Below are 15,262 nucleotides of genomic sequence, written 5' to 3'. Positions count from 1 at the left end.
TCTGGAACAGAAGCTTACCATAGGTGACAGGATCAGCTACATCATCTTAGTCATACGACACATTTTATAACAGTCTTAACACATTGGAGATATTAATTCAAAGCAGCTTTTCAAGGGGAGAAAGCCCACCCAGCATGTACGCAATGTTAACTTTCTCAAACACATTCTGTCAAACTGAAGTCAAAAAAATATAAAACCTCAAAACACACTTAGTGCGTCCATGCCTGGAGGTGTCAATGCAAGACAGCAAGCAGGTGCGTTATTTAGCCCAGTTTAGAACAGCACTTACCCACATGTGTAGTTTAAAGCACATATGTTTAATTCTGTAATTCTTAAAGTACTTGAAGACAGTGAGCTAATTTTGATTCCACATTATTCATCTTGCTTACATGCTATATTCCTCCCACCAACCCACATCCATCTCTGCCATTAAATTGTAGGTTTGCTCCAGAGCAAAGGACTACTCCTACTATGTCTGCATGCAGCCAGGCACACCAAGGTCCCACGATTAGAGGCTGTTAGGCACTAAAATAACACCAATTTTATGTGACAAAAGGAATAAAAGGAAATCTTTGACTCTGCTTTAGAAAAGTGAGGTAGAAATCAGCATTCAAATGATAATTAGTTTGACCAGGATTTTCCAATCCATGTGGGCCAGAGCTGTTCTCAGTTGCTGAGAAAAAAATAGCCCATGGCCCACCAAGTTCAATAAACCCCCCCTTCCCCACAATTTACTGGAGCACCAGCACAGCACACTGCTCATATTGAAGGTTTTAGGAAGGTGCATGGCAGAATTTCACCCCAGGAGAATTTACACATTGGATTCAACAGCAGAGCACACTGCTCTAACCAGGAGCCACCACTCAAGAGCTGGGAGCCAACAGCCGCTTCCCAGGCAGAAGGAATACAAGGGGCTATTTCCCCCTCGCAGCCCAAAGCAGACCAAGCCCCTTCACCAGCTGAGAGACAGGCTTGTAGATTTATTCGCTGGACCCTGCAGAGCTGGATGGGGACACAGGAGCAAGGCCATGCCACCCTCTCCAAACAAGGGGCAAGTATCCCATCCCATGTGGTGGGGAAGGAGTTACTACCCCCAAAGGGACTGAGGCCAAACATTCCCCACAACAGCCTGCCTTCCCTCCGTTAGCATCAGCTCTGAAGAAACAGCAAACTAGATTACACAGATCAGAAACAACACAAGCTACTTCTGTGGCTTGCCTTGCTCAGAGGCACTCTCCTCGCCGTGACTGATGTGGCCCTGCTGGTGTCACACCAGGCTACTTTATGTGCATCCATAAACTGCTATAATTCAGCACAAATTCATTCTGTTCTGTGGAGGATTTTGGAAAACAATGAAATTTTAGCATCCCTCAAAAAAAAAGATGTTATCTCACTGGGTATGACAGAATTCTGAAGTATTTCAGCATTAGTAAGTGTTACACAATGCATCATCTGCATAAACACACTGAACCAAGAAAAATCATACAGGAATTCTTCATCAGAGCAGTTCACTTTTCAGGCCTCCCACAAACACCCTTAATCTTTGTTCCTATAGATTCAACTTAACCTTTTGGAAACATTACAGCTAATAACCTTAAGGGAATAACAGGAAAACATTCCTTTTCTTGACATTTCTGCACCCGACTCCTCCAGCCTCTCCCTCCTGCCTTCCCATTGCTTTTGACACTACTGATCACTCCCCCCCTTCACTGACATCTCATCTTCCTTGGGCTTCTGGGTGGTCTCTTAACTCACAATCCTGTTCAGTCAGGACACCAGAGTTTCTCCTCCTTGCTCACACCCACCAGGGGTCTTCAAACACACTAATCATGCTCCATTATCAGCTTACGGAAAAGACCTCTTACCCACTCATCTGAAGACAGCCTCAAGTTTTGCCCAAGTTTCAGGCAACAGCACACACCAACATTGGCAGAGATCGAAATCAGACACTAGGTTGAACTTTCAATCTCTGGCAGCCACATCTTCAATCAACTGAATGTCACACTCCTCCAGCTCTGAAGGGGCATCCTCGCTCATGAAAGTTATCATTACCCTGGGTCACCAACCAAAAAAGCCAATTACCCTCTGCAGCAGCACCCGGCGTGGGGAACTCAGGTGGCAGCAGTGCAGCTCCTTCAATTGCCATCTGCTTGTTTATACAGTTGATCTAGTCAGTCTTCTCTCAGGGTTAAATGTTTAAATTTAAATTAATTATTGAATTAAATGCCAAGTTTTTACTTTCTTTTACTTCCCTCTTTCAAAACTCAGTTTACATTTTTGATCAGAGCCAGTTTAGAATCACCTTGCAATACAGTTCAAATGCTTTTCTGTCATTTTCCTTAATGGAATGAAGCTATCATGTAAGGAACCAGTCCTTCAAAACTGCCGGTGTGCACGTCTGTCACACTTTATTAATTATGCTTTGTAAGGAAATTGAGGTAACGTCATTAAACAGTGCAATTGACTGTCCTAATGACAGAATTACACGTGTACCCTAACATGAAAAGCACAATTGTCAGAAAATTATATATAAAAATACAGGTGCTTATGATGGGAAAATAATAATAGACACCCCAAACAAAAGCATAAAGGAAACAATATTTAGATATTGACTAAGTACCACTCCAAGCTCACTGATGACAACTTCAGTCAGTTTTGGGGAAGCAGCTGTAAGCAGCCAGCTAACACACAGCACAAATGTGACCAGAAGTCACATTCGTCACACATCTCCAGGGCCAGCCCTACTGTACATACAGCAAAAAATCACACATGATTAGAGACTCAAAAACAGGATCTGTTGCACAGTATGAGGGAAGTTTTTCATGAAACAGACTGCACAGATTAAAATTTAAAGCCATTAATAAATCCTCTAGCATTTCTACAAAGGCGCATCCCTGTACTATCCCATCCATCTGGGACAGAAAATAAGCACTAGTATTATCTCTATAAGTGCTTATCACCCTTTCTCCCTTTATTTGATGGCCAAGACCCCCCAAAGAGTGGAAGCTCCTTAAACTGAAGTTATGCTCAAATAAACAGCATCTATCTGAGGATCATACCCATTTGGAAATAAACCACAAGTCTTTACTGTTCTATGTGAACCACGCAGAATCTAGAAGAAACTTTTCCAGTTGTTCATCAGTCCAGAATTCTACAAAATAACACTCCCTCAAGCAAGGCTAACCTGTCTCAGATAATTCAGCTGAATCTTCAGCCAAATAACTTTGAAAGCAGCTGCAGCAAGTGAACATTACTTACTCTGCTGGAGAGGCAGCATTTGGATGGTTGTTTTTACAAGCCAGCTGTACATTACTGCGCTCACTCTGGTGTATCCTATCACTCAAGCAAAGCACACTTATCTCTAATCTTGTAAATTAATTTCCTCCCCGTGATTACTATTCTTTCTTGGTCATTTCATTCAAATAAACAAGGAAACCCTTTAAATTTTGGAACAATGTAACTGTAAAACAAGGTAACAACTCAGTACTATAAACAATGGCATATCAGTTTCTGTAATTTTCCTAAATCCTTCTCTGGCATTTCTTGGTCTTACAGCATATGTTTCTGAAGACATGAAGAAATGTGATATCTTTATTTAAACACTTAAACCATACAATCCCACAGCTGACTGAGCCCAACAAAAAGACATCCTGCTGCAAAAGCAGTAGTCATTTTTCTGAACACTTTCAGAAACAGCTTAATGCAACTAGACACAGATTTTGATTAAATGTTTCAAAAAAAGCACAGAAGTCATGCAGAAAGAAGGAGCAAGAAAGGAACAATGCTTTCCTAGCAGCATGGGGGGGGGGGGGCGGGGGGTGTGGTGCAAATTACAAGCAAATACAAAACCTAAAAACCCTAAATGGTGCTTGAGGAAGAAGTGATCTATTAATTACAAATTTTTTTTACTGTTTTTCTTTGTAGCTTTTAAGGCTATCTTTCATGTTTTGAATATGTTCCCAAACTTAAGTGCTGAAGATGCTTTGACGTTAACAAATTTTGGCTTATACCACATTAAATGCAGCATGAAGTACGCAGTGGGTCACAAAAAGCTGTCCAACTGCGTAATCTAGCTTTGAGTTAGTTTAATTCACAGATGCACGGACTTTTCGCACCAAACTAATAAAAACTTGAGTTGGCTGTCACAGAGGTACCCAACACAGGGCTCTAAGTCAGATTAACAGCAGTCACTCACCATGCCACATCCTTCACCTCTGCGTATCAGTGAAACTCCTCGTCACTGTTACTGTGCAAAGCCTGTGGCCTCTTCTCACCTATGCCCATTGCCCAGAGCAACAGAGCTCCACTTTGTCTAGGATGCCCCAGATCACTACTGCATACATACCCTTAACTAATTTTCCTATAATAATTCAAGAGTTAACATACCTTTAATGTTTAATACATGATGAAAAAGTTGCTGAAGGACCTTCTGTATAAAAAGAAATTCAAGGATGTTGCTCTAGTAATAGATGGCATAAAAATATGGTATCCCAAAACTCAGTGAAATGAATCTTAGATTAACAATTGTTTAAAAGAAATCTACTTTTTACAAAAAAAAGGATTGTGTTACACAAATATAAATCAGGTTGCCACTAAGAAATTATTTTTTCTGAAGTGACATTTGTCAACTAAATGACTAAGTACTTTGACATTTGTAGAAACTGTGAAGCTGCTAAAGCTATACACTACTGCTTAACATTATTTTTCCTTTGTATAAAGAGAGTCACAACTTGAGCATAAAAATTGCTCTTATTAGGCAGAGAATGTCAAGTCTCATTGCTAAATTTACTGTAGCGATTCACCATGAAAACAAGCATTGCCCTTTTGGCTTTCAGCACTTCCATTAAAGTGCCCATTCAATACTCACATTAACTTTACTACAATGGTATTACTTAGGCCAACAAAACCAGTATTTTATCCAAGTCTAGACAATGTTAAATTCCTTCTAGCACTGATACAAATTCATCATAACATCTGCCTTGTAACCAGCCCACAAAGCCTCAGACAAGCAGTAATTAAGCCCAGACTCAGGCGTACCTCTTGGGAGGCCACTTACCCATCCAAAAACTGGCCAACGTCACCCCTGCCCATCTAGTCATCGTGTCTGAACCAGGGGGCTGGAGGCTTGAGGGGACCACAGGCTCTAGAAGAAAACCCATGCGCCCAGCAGCCCTGCTAAGAAGCTGCAGGACTGAAATGAAGATCACTGAAGGGCAATTTGTTTGCGACATTTCCAAACATCTTGGACCAGCAATTGCAAATGTCATCCTTTCAAAAAATACACTGATCAGGGGAACTCAGATATATGCAAGCACTAAAAAAATACCCATCGCCAATACATTTCCTGAAGCGTGGGCAGCCCGATGTACTCAACACATGGCATACAGCACAGATGCCTCAAAGCACCTCCTGAACTGAAATACAGACACACCCCCAACACTGAGAAGCGATAGCCAAGGACCAGCCCTCCAACAGCATAAATCACATAGCCAGGACACATAGAGCTCCCAAAGCACCAGTAACCAGCTGAGGCAAGCTGGTGTCCTGAAGCTAGAACGTTGAGCATGGGCAGGAGGCAGCCCCAGTCAGGGCTGGGGGATGGCGGGGAAAGCAGTCAGTGGAGGTTTGCCTGGCAGAGACCAAAACCTGAGGCGTATTTAACATTGATGAAGAACAGATGACAAATAACCTTATCCACAAAAGATAAACCAAAAGACAAAACCAACCTTGGATCACTAAATATTCCAAACCTATGTTAAACTATCATAACTGCACAAATTTCATTTCTGGAGGACAATGTGAAATGACTCTTCAAGACCATCCACAAAACCGCAAATGTTTGCCTAAATGTTTAAACAATTTAGAAGCTCACATACAAACTAATGCCCATTTAGAGACAAAAATCAAAGTAATATATTTTTTCCACATGCTCTACTGGATTGCTCAAGCTGTAATGGCACACTTATAAGAAACTATAATAAAAAAGACAAAATGCTCATGCAATACAGCATGAACATAGCAAAAGAGCCATTAATATTGTTCTGCCAAAGAAAAATGTCTTACTAAATAGCCTGAAAGGACATCTGACATGCATCTTTCCCTGTTTTCAAGAAATATAACCATACATAAAACTGATATGATTACTTGCTAAATCTAATAAGTTTCTTTTTCTTTGATGGTTGTTTGCTCCTTAATGTGCTTTAAATGCATAATAAAAATATAATGAAAAACATACATTTATTCTATGTGGCAGCTACTGCATATTCCATAAAAAAGTAATCTTATAAAGTTTAATTTTACAGTGTTTCTTAAACCTATTTCTACTTATTCACTATATGCAGAGGGTATCTGCAAAGGAATTTAATACTCTAGCATAACCCTTTTCTTCACCGACATTAATGCCAAATTTTCTCTTTACAGCCATTGTCTTCTCCCTTCTGTAAGCCTAGAAGAGGAAACTAAAATGGATTTAAGGTTTCCAAAGAGTCTCATTAAAATGTAAAGTCCAAATATCCACATCATTTTTTCCACGATTGCTTTAGGACTGTTGTGGGATTTTTCTTGTCTGGGCATTAGTCTTCCATAACATTTTAATATCCTTGAGAAAACTCTGAACTGAGCTTAACTCATTGTCACTGGTGATATCAGTGCATCTGTTTTGCATTAAGGGAATGCAAATTTTAGTACATATGAATTAAAGACCACTTTTCAAAAAGCATCCATCAGGAGAAACACGAGCAAATAAAAGCCACTGACAGGAAACCCTGTGCAAATCTTTAGGATAAGACAGTCCAGAAAAACCTCTTGGGACAGTCTCCCTTGCTCCCCCTTGCAGTGGAATTTACTACTGAAAATCATGTTTGCAGTCAACAGTCAAAACATCTGCTATTTTTAAAATAATCTTATGTTACACACATTTGTTTTACATGCCCTGCCATTCATTTAAAGCCAGAAAAAATCTGCCACAGAATTCTTTGTTTTGTCAATTGACATAAGAGCTTTTGTTCACTTCAAGAGACAACAAGTAGTAAGGACTTCCAGATGCCATAACCTGTTCCTTTCACCAGACTCAGCATGTACTCCAGTTCTTGGGCTGGGCAGCGTTAAGCCGCCCTCCCATTACAGTCACTTCAACTAGCCTTGATCTTACTTGATTTTTATGAGGCTACTCATCCTTCTAACTGGAGCTATGCAGAAAACCACTTATCAGTGGTGCCAGAAATCCCGTGCCCCTAATTAGGATGTGTTCCCCCACAAAAACCAGGATGAGGACATTCTCCATGGAAAGTCTAGTTCTTTCACAGACAAAAGGCTCTACGTTCCACAATCACCCTAACAGTCCTCCACTGCAGCTATCTCAATTTCCATTCACCTTTCCTGGGCACGCTTGCCCAGAACTTGGGTAGGAATCCTAATGACTCGGAGATTTGACAGGTTTCCTGGGCACAGAGGTGCTTTCCTGGTCCTGAAGTAGACATGCACTGCATCTGTAACACAGAGTGGTCACTTCAGTGCTGGCAATGACCAAACCCTACCAGCCACAATTCACTTCTGTTCCCCACAACAGGTTGAAGTGCTCTGAACCCCAGCACACCACGGCTACAAATAACGCTGCCCATACCCACTCTTCATATGGAACACCCATGTGTAAGACAGTGCAGCAGATCTTGGCGCTCTCAATACACCCAGTGCTTTCCAGGAACATCGGATGAGCTACTCGGCACCCACACATGGCAGTTCCAATGAGGTGGGAGGGAAGAGGCACCTCTTCTTTCCCAAGAATGATCCCTGTGGTAAAACCCCACACAGCTTCAGCTGTGCGACTGCAGAGAAAACCGCAGGAAACAGGATCATTACTGCCTGCAAAGGAATCCGTTTGCACTAAGATGATTGTAGCTACAAAGGAAGGGAAGAAGGGGCGGGGGGCACGCAGTATTAACTGCTGATTTCAAACAAAAGCCTAAACTTTCACAATATTCCTATATAAGTTCTCATCCACAGGCTCACTGTGTTTTGCAATACTTCAGCTCTGCACCAGTTGCGCTAATTGGGGTTTCAGCTGAGGATCCAGTAATAAAACCTTTTTCAAGAACGCCCCTTGCCAGAGCTGGTGATGTCAGACTTCACAAACGCAATGCAGTGGCAGGACTGAACCTTGCCAGGCTTCCATCACCTTTATTCGGTGTCAAAAACTCCAGAGGAAGTATTTGTGCAGCAAATAAAGTAGGAAAGCACATCTGAAACAACAAAAGATCTTACTTGAAGGCAGTTGAACTAAAACAATCTACTGGCACCTGCAGCTGTACAGCATCTACCTAAACAGCATTTTCAGTGTCAGGAGCTAGACACAACAGAATCTTCTGTTTCCACACAAATGGTATAAACATCCTCAAGAACGTAAGCAGCAGCTTCCAGATTCTGAGATTTAAATCAAAACTTTAAAAGTTAATCCTTTTAGTCCTCACGTGCGTATGTTAGTGACAGAAAAAAGCTAAAAACTCAGAGATTGCAAAGAGCAGTGTGTACAGGAAAAGCAGATACACTCAGGTATTCTGTGACACAGGGAACACCTTCCCTCTGAAGCTGCTCATTTTTAGGACCACTAGACTAACTTTAGACCTTGCTAGAGCCAAAGGTTTGGCAAACATTCCCTAGCAGGGGCCAGAAAGCCTGCTTTGGAAATGAATACTTTGAACCGCTCTCAAAGATCTGCAGAGAGTTGTTCTGCAAAGCACCTCACCTGTTCAGCAGCTGAACCAGGGGCTCCCAAGCCCTTCCACTGCATCACGCTTAGAATTACCACTAGAGCTGCATACAGTACCCTTCAACTACATTAGAGCCGGTTATACTCTGTCACCATAAAAATGCCACTTTACAATACACTCAGGCAGGATGCTTTACTGTTTACGACAGATGGCAGAACTAAATATGCTTTAAAATGGTTTAAATTGGGAAAGATCTTCCTCTCTCTGGCTACTGCACCATTCATTTTCTGGGTTAGCGTGCAGATAAAGCAGCAGCAGCTCCTCTAAGATGAGGCATCTGTTGAAGGGCAAGCTTTTCTTGAAAGTGCTGCACCTCAGTTCACAAAACTTAACATGTTGCTGCTGCTCAGCACAGCTGTCCTCATGAGGCAGCAGTAGACTGAACATCACTGCAGAGAAAGCACCCGAACAGGGAGGTCTGCAGCAGGAGGACCAGCCAGTCTGCCTGAAGCAGGGCTCAAGCAACAAGCTGCTGTGAGTGCCCAACCGCCTGCACCTGCCAGCTTTCCTTCTGCCCTCCCTGGCTACTCAACCATAAACTGGATGAGTCAGCAGCACACAAGGATCACCAAGGCAATGATTAATTTCACTTTTTCGTTCTGAGACACTGCCAATCCAAAGATCAACTGGCTTATATATTTCATAGAATCATAGAACAGTTTGGGTCAGAAGAGACCTTGAAGATCCTCTAGTTCCAACCCCGTGCCATGGGCAGGGACACCCCCCACCAGACGAGGTGGCTCCCAGCCCCATCCAGCCTGGCCCTGAGCCCTGCCAGGGATAGGGCACCCACAGCTGCTCTGGGCAACCTGATAAGACTTAACTAGATGCTGGGGATGCATTTAGAGTAGCTTAAACAGTAACTATATAGGGTAGTTGGGGGGGGGGGGGGGGGGGGGGGGAAGAGTTGCAGGGGGGGGTGGTGATCCTTATTTCCGGTATGGAGAACAAGAATAACTTCTCTGGCTCAGATGGATCTTGGGTCTGGATTCAGCAGTCTGCTGACGCCCTCAAGGAGTCACAGTAGCCCATGACTATATCCGTAACACTCAAAGTGAGTTTGAAAGCACCAATGACCCTGCCTCCCTCCCCAGCCCAGCTGGCTCTCAAGCCGCCAGAGGCAGGCTCTTGGACCCACCTGGTGACACAGCGAGCAGCTGAGCCCATATAGCCCTGCAGAGCCTGGCATGCACCAGCAGGTGACCCGGGGCTGCTGCTGTAGGTTCGCTGTATTTACAAACAGCATAACTGATCCTAAGGACAACCTCAGGGTACCCCCAGAAATCACACTTAGTGGGATTAACCCAAGGGCTTAAAGCTAGACACGCGCTTCAATCCTCTTTCTTGCACTGATTTGGGTACCAGTTGCTTGATAATCTTACAGTGCTGCTTCTACTATGTATTCCCCCACCTCCATCTTTACCCTTAAATACAAAGTAAAAGAGCCATTTGCTCATCTGAGCAATATTGACATGTCAAATTTACTCAAACAACAAGGATCGATAGCACGCAAAACTCAAGAGACCTTCCAGGACATAAAAAAATATAATAAAGATCAAGGTGACAGCAGGTTTTAATTATGTGAGAGGAGAAGGTATGTTCTGTAAGGTCTTTGCAATTTGAGACTATAATCAAAATGTCATCAGCCTGCCTCTTGTATTTTCAATCTCTTAGGAAAATTACTAAAACTGGTATAACATTTTCAGATTAATTTTGATGCTTCCATCAGAAAACCTGACATTTGGCTAATGTCAGACATCACCTGCATTGTCATTTGATTTCTCTCTTCCCCCCTGGGTGTCACTTCACTAATGACCTAGAGGTACTAACAAAATGCAATGAACAGATTAAAGACAGAACTTTAAAAAATGAAGCAATATATGCTGTGACATTAACATGCTACTCACAGAAATATTCAGAAACATATGTTATTTGCCAAGCCATAAAATACAGGTGTTTAGAAACTAAGTGTAAATATTCTAATCATTTATCCAATTAGATGATGAACCAATTCGCAAATTCTTACAGTACTTGAAGCATCGGAACACAAGATACCTGTGAGAAACACCACAAAGTCTCTGAAGTTTTACAGTTATATCATTGTCTCTGATGCAGGAAGATGCAGATTTTATCCTCCCTTTCACATGAAACAGCATGCAAATCAAAGTTTCTGTGCTCTCAGCCTACATATTCCCAATAAAATAATTAGCCCCCTTCCTTCCTCTGAATCTCTTGGGGGTTTGAGGTGAATTTACCTGCCAGAAAGTACATAAAATTTTTCTCAGTCTCCTTCCATGAACTCCCACCTGGTTAGCAAAAATGTCATAGAAATGTAAGTGTAAGGAATTATTTAAGACCCTTGTGAGGAAACGCAGTAAAACAAGTAGCATCATGGAAACACAGAAACATAAAGCTGAAAAGGACCTCAGGAAAACAGATGGGCAACACTGCTTCAGATGCCCCTGAGAGCACCACAGGGAATTACAGCTCAGCCCTGCAGCATCCCTGTGCAGCATTTGGCTCTGGCAGGTGCTGAGGGCCCTGCAGGCACAGGGAGCCTATCCTAAATGCTGTTAGGAAAGCACCCCACTACCAAAGTAACTACAGATAGCACGCTGAAACAAGGCAGGAGGGCCCACAGGAGCACATCAAACCAAGTGCTCCTCCCCTACATAACAACACTGCTGGGAACTGCAAGCCTGTTCAGAATAACACATCTAAAGTAACTCATCCTGGGGACCAATTTAGAAGACCCCAATACAAAAGAAGAGAGAGAAGTTAAATAGCATTTACCACCTGCAACATACCATCATTCTTCAGTCACAGCAGAAGTCAGAACAGTACCTACTTTCTTTTGCTCTGCAAGCAAATTCAGCCTTACAGATTTTCAGTTTGCCCACATCAGCTCAATATAGCATATAAAACAGTTGTAATTAAGTTAAGATGGACAACAAACATCACAACACACCCATATCAATTAATTGCAACAGCTCACCTCTCACAGTGTTACAGAGTACAGATTCCCCTGCTTGTCTCAGCTACATTGGACACCAGTTGTTGTACTCAGAACCCAACTCAGTCAGCCTCACACAGGGCACCGGTTATCACAGCACTATCAAAACTAGCCAACCACAACAAAACCTTACCATCAGTCAAATTCTCCCACCCATTCTGCTTCTCCTTCAACCAAACCCCACCCAACCACCTCACTCCTCAGGGCTATTTAACTACTTAGCAGGAATGAGCTACAGCTGCCCATCATCCATGTCATCAACCCACTGCCTTCGAGGCAAGGCCACAGCTGCATGTTATCAATACTAATCAACCCTCTGCCTTCACTCCTCTACATAAAACCCTTCCTCCCATACCCAGCCACACTGTTACACACCCTTTTTTTCCCTGCACCAAATACTAGGACTTGTTACAATTCTTTCAGACTCCTCGCTGATAACAGCACCTTGACTATTAACATGGAAGCTCTGCACCCTTGATGGAGACTGTTCCATGCTGTTTCTCCAAGAGGCAGGAATACTGCAGCAGCTTGCTATAATATTAGACACAACATTACATGCAAGAATAACGTGATTATTTCCACTGAAAACAGAACCATTCCTAACTATTCTTTATTAGTATTTTTTTACGTTCACCAAGCTTCTCCACACCAGTAAAGATTATTGCACTATAATTTTAAAAGAAAATGTGGCCATCTTATAACAATAAGATCTTAAGTATTTTCCAATTACTTCTGCCTGGGGCTTTTTCAAGCACTGGGAATGAGAGCTCCAATATTTATGACTTTTTCCTACTTCTTGATTGTTTTTTTGAGGCTCATCAACAGGCCAGGACAGTATCAGGAAAAATTCTGCTGCTTGCCAAGGTCTTTATTCAAATCACACAGCAGTTTCCCTTTGTCCTCTAATTTTGTAGGTGGAAGTATAAATTATACTTCCAAGTCATTGACTACCTCTTACAGAATTTAAAGTTTTGAGAAATTCACCTTCCTTCTTCCTCCAAAATGCATGTTACAAGAAATCCCAAGCTGCTCCTAGTTTCAAATGCAGCCAAAGTAAACCTCAAGGGAAGCCCTACAGTCAAGTCCTGCAGAAGCAGGGCATGCAGTTTAAGTAGGAGCAAAAAATACAGAGCACTGTTTTGGCTCTTGCTTTTGCAGATATACAACTGCGTGACATAGTAGTTTGGAAAAGGTGTGTATCTAGTATGAAATTCATGCCTATGAAAAAGACTATTCAATAGTCTGCCAGTGCTAAAGCTTGGCAGTCATAGGAATTTTGCAGAGATGGTTGGCAAAGCACTGACCAGGTACCAACTCGAAAACCACAGATGTAACCTTCACTGAGCACACATCTCTTAGGCCAAACTCTCCGGATGAGCATAAGCAGATTTTGGCTCTATTTCTTTCCTTAATGGATAACAAAGACCCACTTTTCAAACTTAATCTTATAACCTTGAGCGGGGATGAGAAAAGTGGAAGTGCCACATACTGCTATTACAAGAAGTCAGAATCTGTTGTGGCTTCAAAGTGTCACCCAGAAATCTGACAAAACATGGTGACATTCCCTCTCATGCCACGCATCTGCTGAGTTACACACCTAGCCCTGTCAGTTTCACTAATACGGCAGAAACTACTGTTGAAATTAAATCATTCAAGCCAAATCGAAAACCGCTGGAGCTGACAAAAAATCCCGAGATGCTTCCTATGGAACTATGGAACTCCGCTGGGTATTGCTGTGAAAAGCAACAGCGGCTACTGTGAGATGCACAAAAGACACATCTTTTAGATCTAACCCGCAGCTTTTCCACCTCTCACTTCACTGTAGCTTAGATTATAAATACTGGCCGAATTAAGCTTGTCAGGACATACAAGACCAAATACGATACGGAGAGATGAACCAGACTTTTGCCACCGCTTAATCATCAGCCCTGGCAATCTACATTTTGCTTCTAATTTAGGCCTTCTACAGCAGGGATATCTTTTGAATGCCAGAGAACTACAGTGACCTAGAGCTATCAATATCCACGCACACATTGCTCTCTTGCCACATTGCTACTTTCCTGGTGAGAAAAAAAGAAAAAAAAAAACGTTTTAAAGAGCATCCCAGAAATACTTGCACAGATACCTGAAGGCCAGGAGAGAGCAGAGAGGCTATGGAAGTACCAGGAACCATCACTCACTGACCTCTTTGAAACACATTTTCTCTGTGAGCTGTGTCTGTTTAACAGGTGTCCTTGGAGCAGAGCAGTTTCACCCCACAAAAGTGTAAGTCAGGCACATAGATCTGACAGCAAAAGCAAACGCCCTGTGGAGCGGCGGGACTCAGCACCAGGAAAACGGTAAAGCGGGCCTCGTGATTGCACAGCCTGTCCCTCCGACAGGCCAGCTGCCTTTTAGAGCTCTGCCCAGACAGTTCCACCTCCGAAAGAAAGGAAAAACGCCAACAACCCCACGCAGGACTTTGCCACCGCGCGCGATGTCCGGGCCCCCATGGTGGCTGGAGGGCTGCCCGGCCACCCGCACACAGGGGCACCCGCACTGCCGCCCCGCGCCCGCAGCAGCGCGCCCCCCGTCACGCCGGCCGTCACCCCTGGCTTCCACCCCCGGCTTCCACCCAGAGCTCTTCCCAGGCGAAGCCTTGTCATATTTTTATAGCAGATGAACTCCAGGGTTTTGCATACAGTGCTTTACAAACGAGCACACGCCACACGCCTCACATTTGCTTTGTTCTCCCGTGGGCACAAACCCACCACCTGGACCGCAACGGGGGGGGGGGGGGGGGGGGGGGGGCGGGGAACTGGCACCGCACGGCGCTGATCCTGCTCCAGGGCCCGGGGGCCGCCCGCCTCAGCACCGGGGGGCTGCGTGCCCGGGGACACCCACCACTGGGTGGGACCACTGGGACCACGTGGCTGGCTGGAGGGGCACCCCACTAGGAAAAGAAAAAACAACTCGGTTTTTAAAGTTTTACACTCAAAGCCTGCGGCTGCCTCGCCGCGCCCCCCGGGCCAGGGCAGGCGCCCGCCGCCCCCCGCAGCCCAGGCGCACCGAGGCCGCTGCGACACGTACCGGCTGCCCCGTCCGTCCGCCCGCTCGGCTCCTCCGCTACCAGCGGCCCGGGCAGCACCGCCGGGCGGCACCGCGGGGCAGAAGCACCCGGCAACACCGGGCAGCACCGCGGGGCAGCAGCGCCGGGCGGCACCGGGCGAGCTTCCCCCGGGGGCGGCTGTCGGTGCCGGCGGGGGGGAGCCTCTGGCGGGGGTCCCGGGGGTCCCGCCCGCCCGGCGCTGCCGCAGCCCCTCACCCGCCTGCGCCGGGGCCGGGCGGCGGGGCGTGGTGGGCACGGGGCACGCGGCGGGCCCGTTTCCCGGCCCGGGCCGGCACGTGGCGCTGCACGGCCAGAGCGCGCACGGCCGCGGCTTCCCGGGCACCGCTGCAGCGTCGCACGGCTGCTGTCGGTGCTGCGGGAGCACCGGGCCCTGGC

At 44.7% G+C, this 15,262-nt stretch overlaps 1 protein-coding gene across 1 annotated transcript in view; it reads right to left on the bottom strand.

Moving 5' to 3' along the window:
* Positions 1-14,984, bottom strand: part of LOC114012898 (uncharacterized) — a 204,032-nt gene extending 189,048 nt beyond the window's left edge. Inside the window, exon 1 of the mRNA XM_055804700.1 lies at positions 14,848-14,984. The gene's annotated coding sequence lies outside the window, so the exon portion shown is untranslated. The remainder of the gene's footprint in view (positions 1-14,847) is intronic.
* Positions 14,985-15,262: the final 278 nt, after the last annotated feature.

The sequence above is a fragment of the Falco peregrinus genome, chromosome 5 (genome assembly GCF_023634155.1).
Source record: "Falco peregrinus isolate bFalPer1 chromosome 5, bFalPer1.pri, whole genome shotgun sequence".
NCBI classification, from domain to species: Eukaryota; Metazoa; Chordata; class Aves; order Falconiformes; family Falconidae; genus Falco; species Falco peregrinus.
Note: the sequence above shows the minus strand (reverse complement) of the source record. Positions and strands in the feature narration are given on the sequence as shown.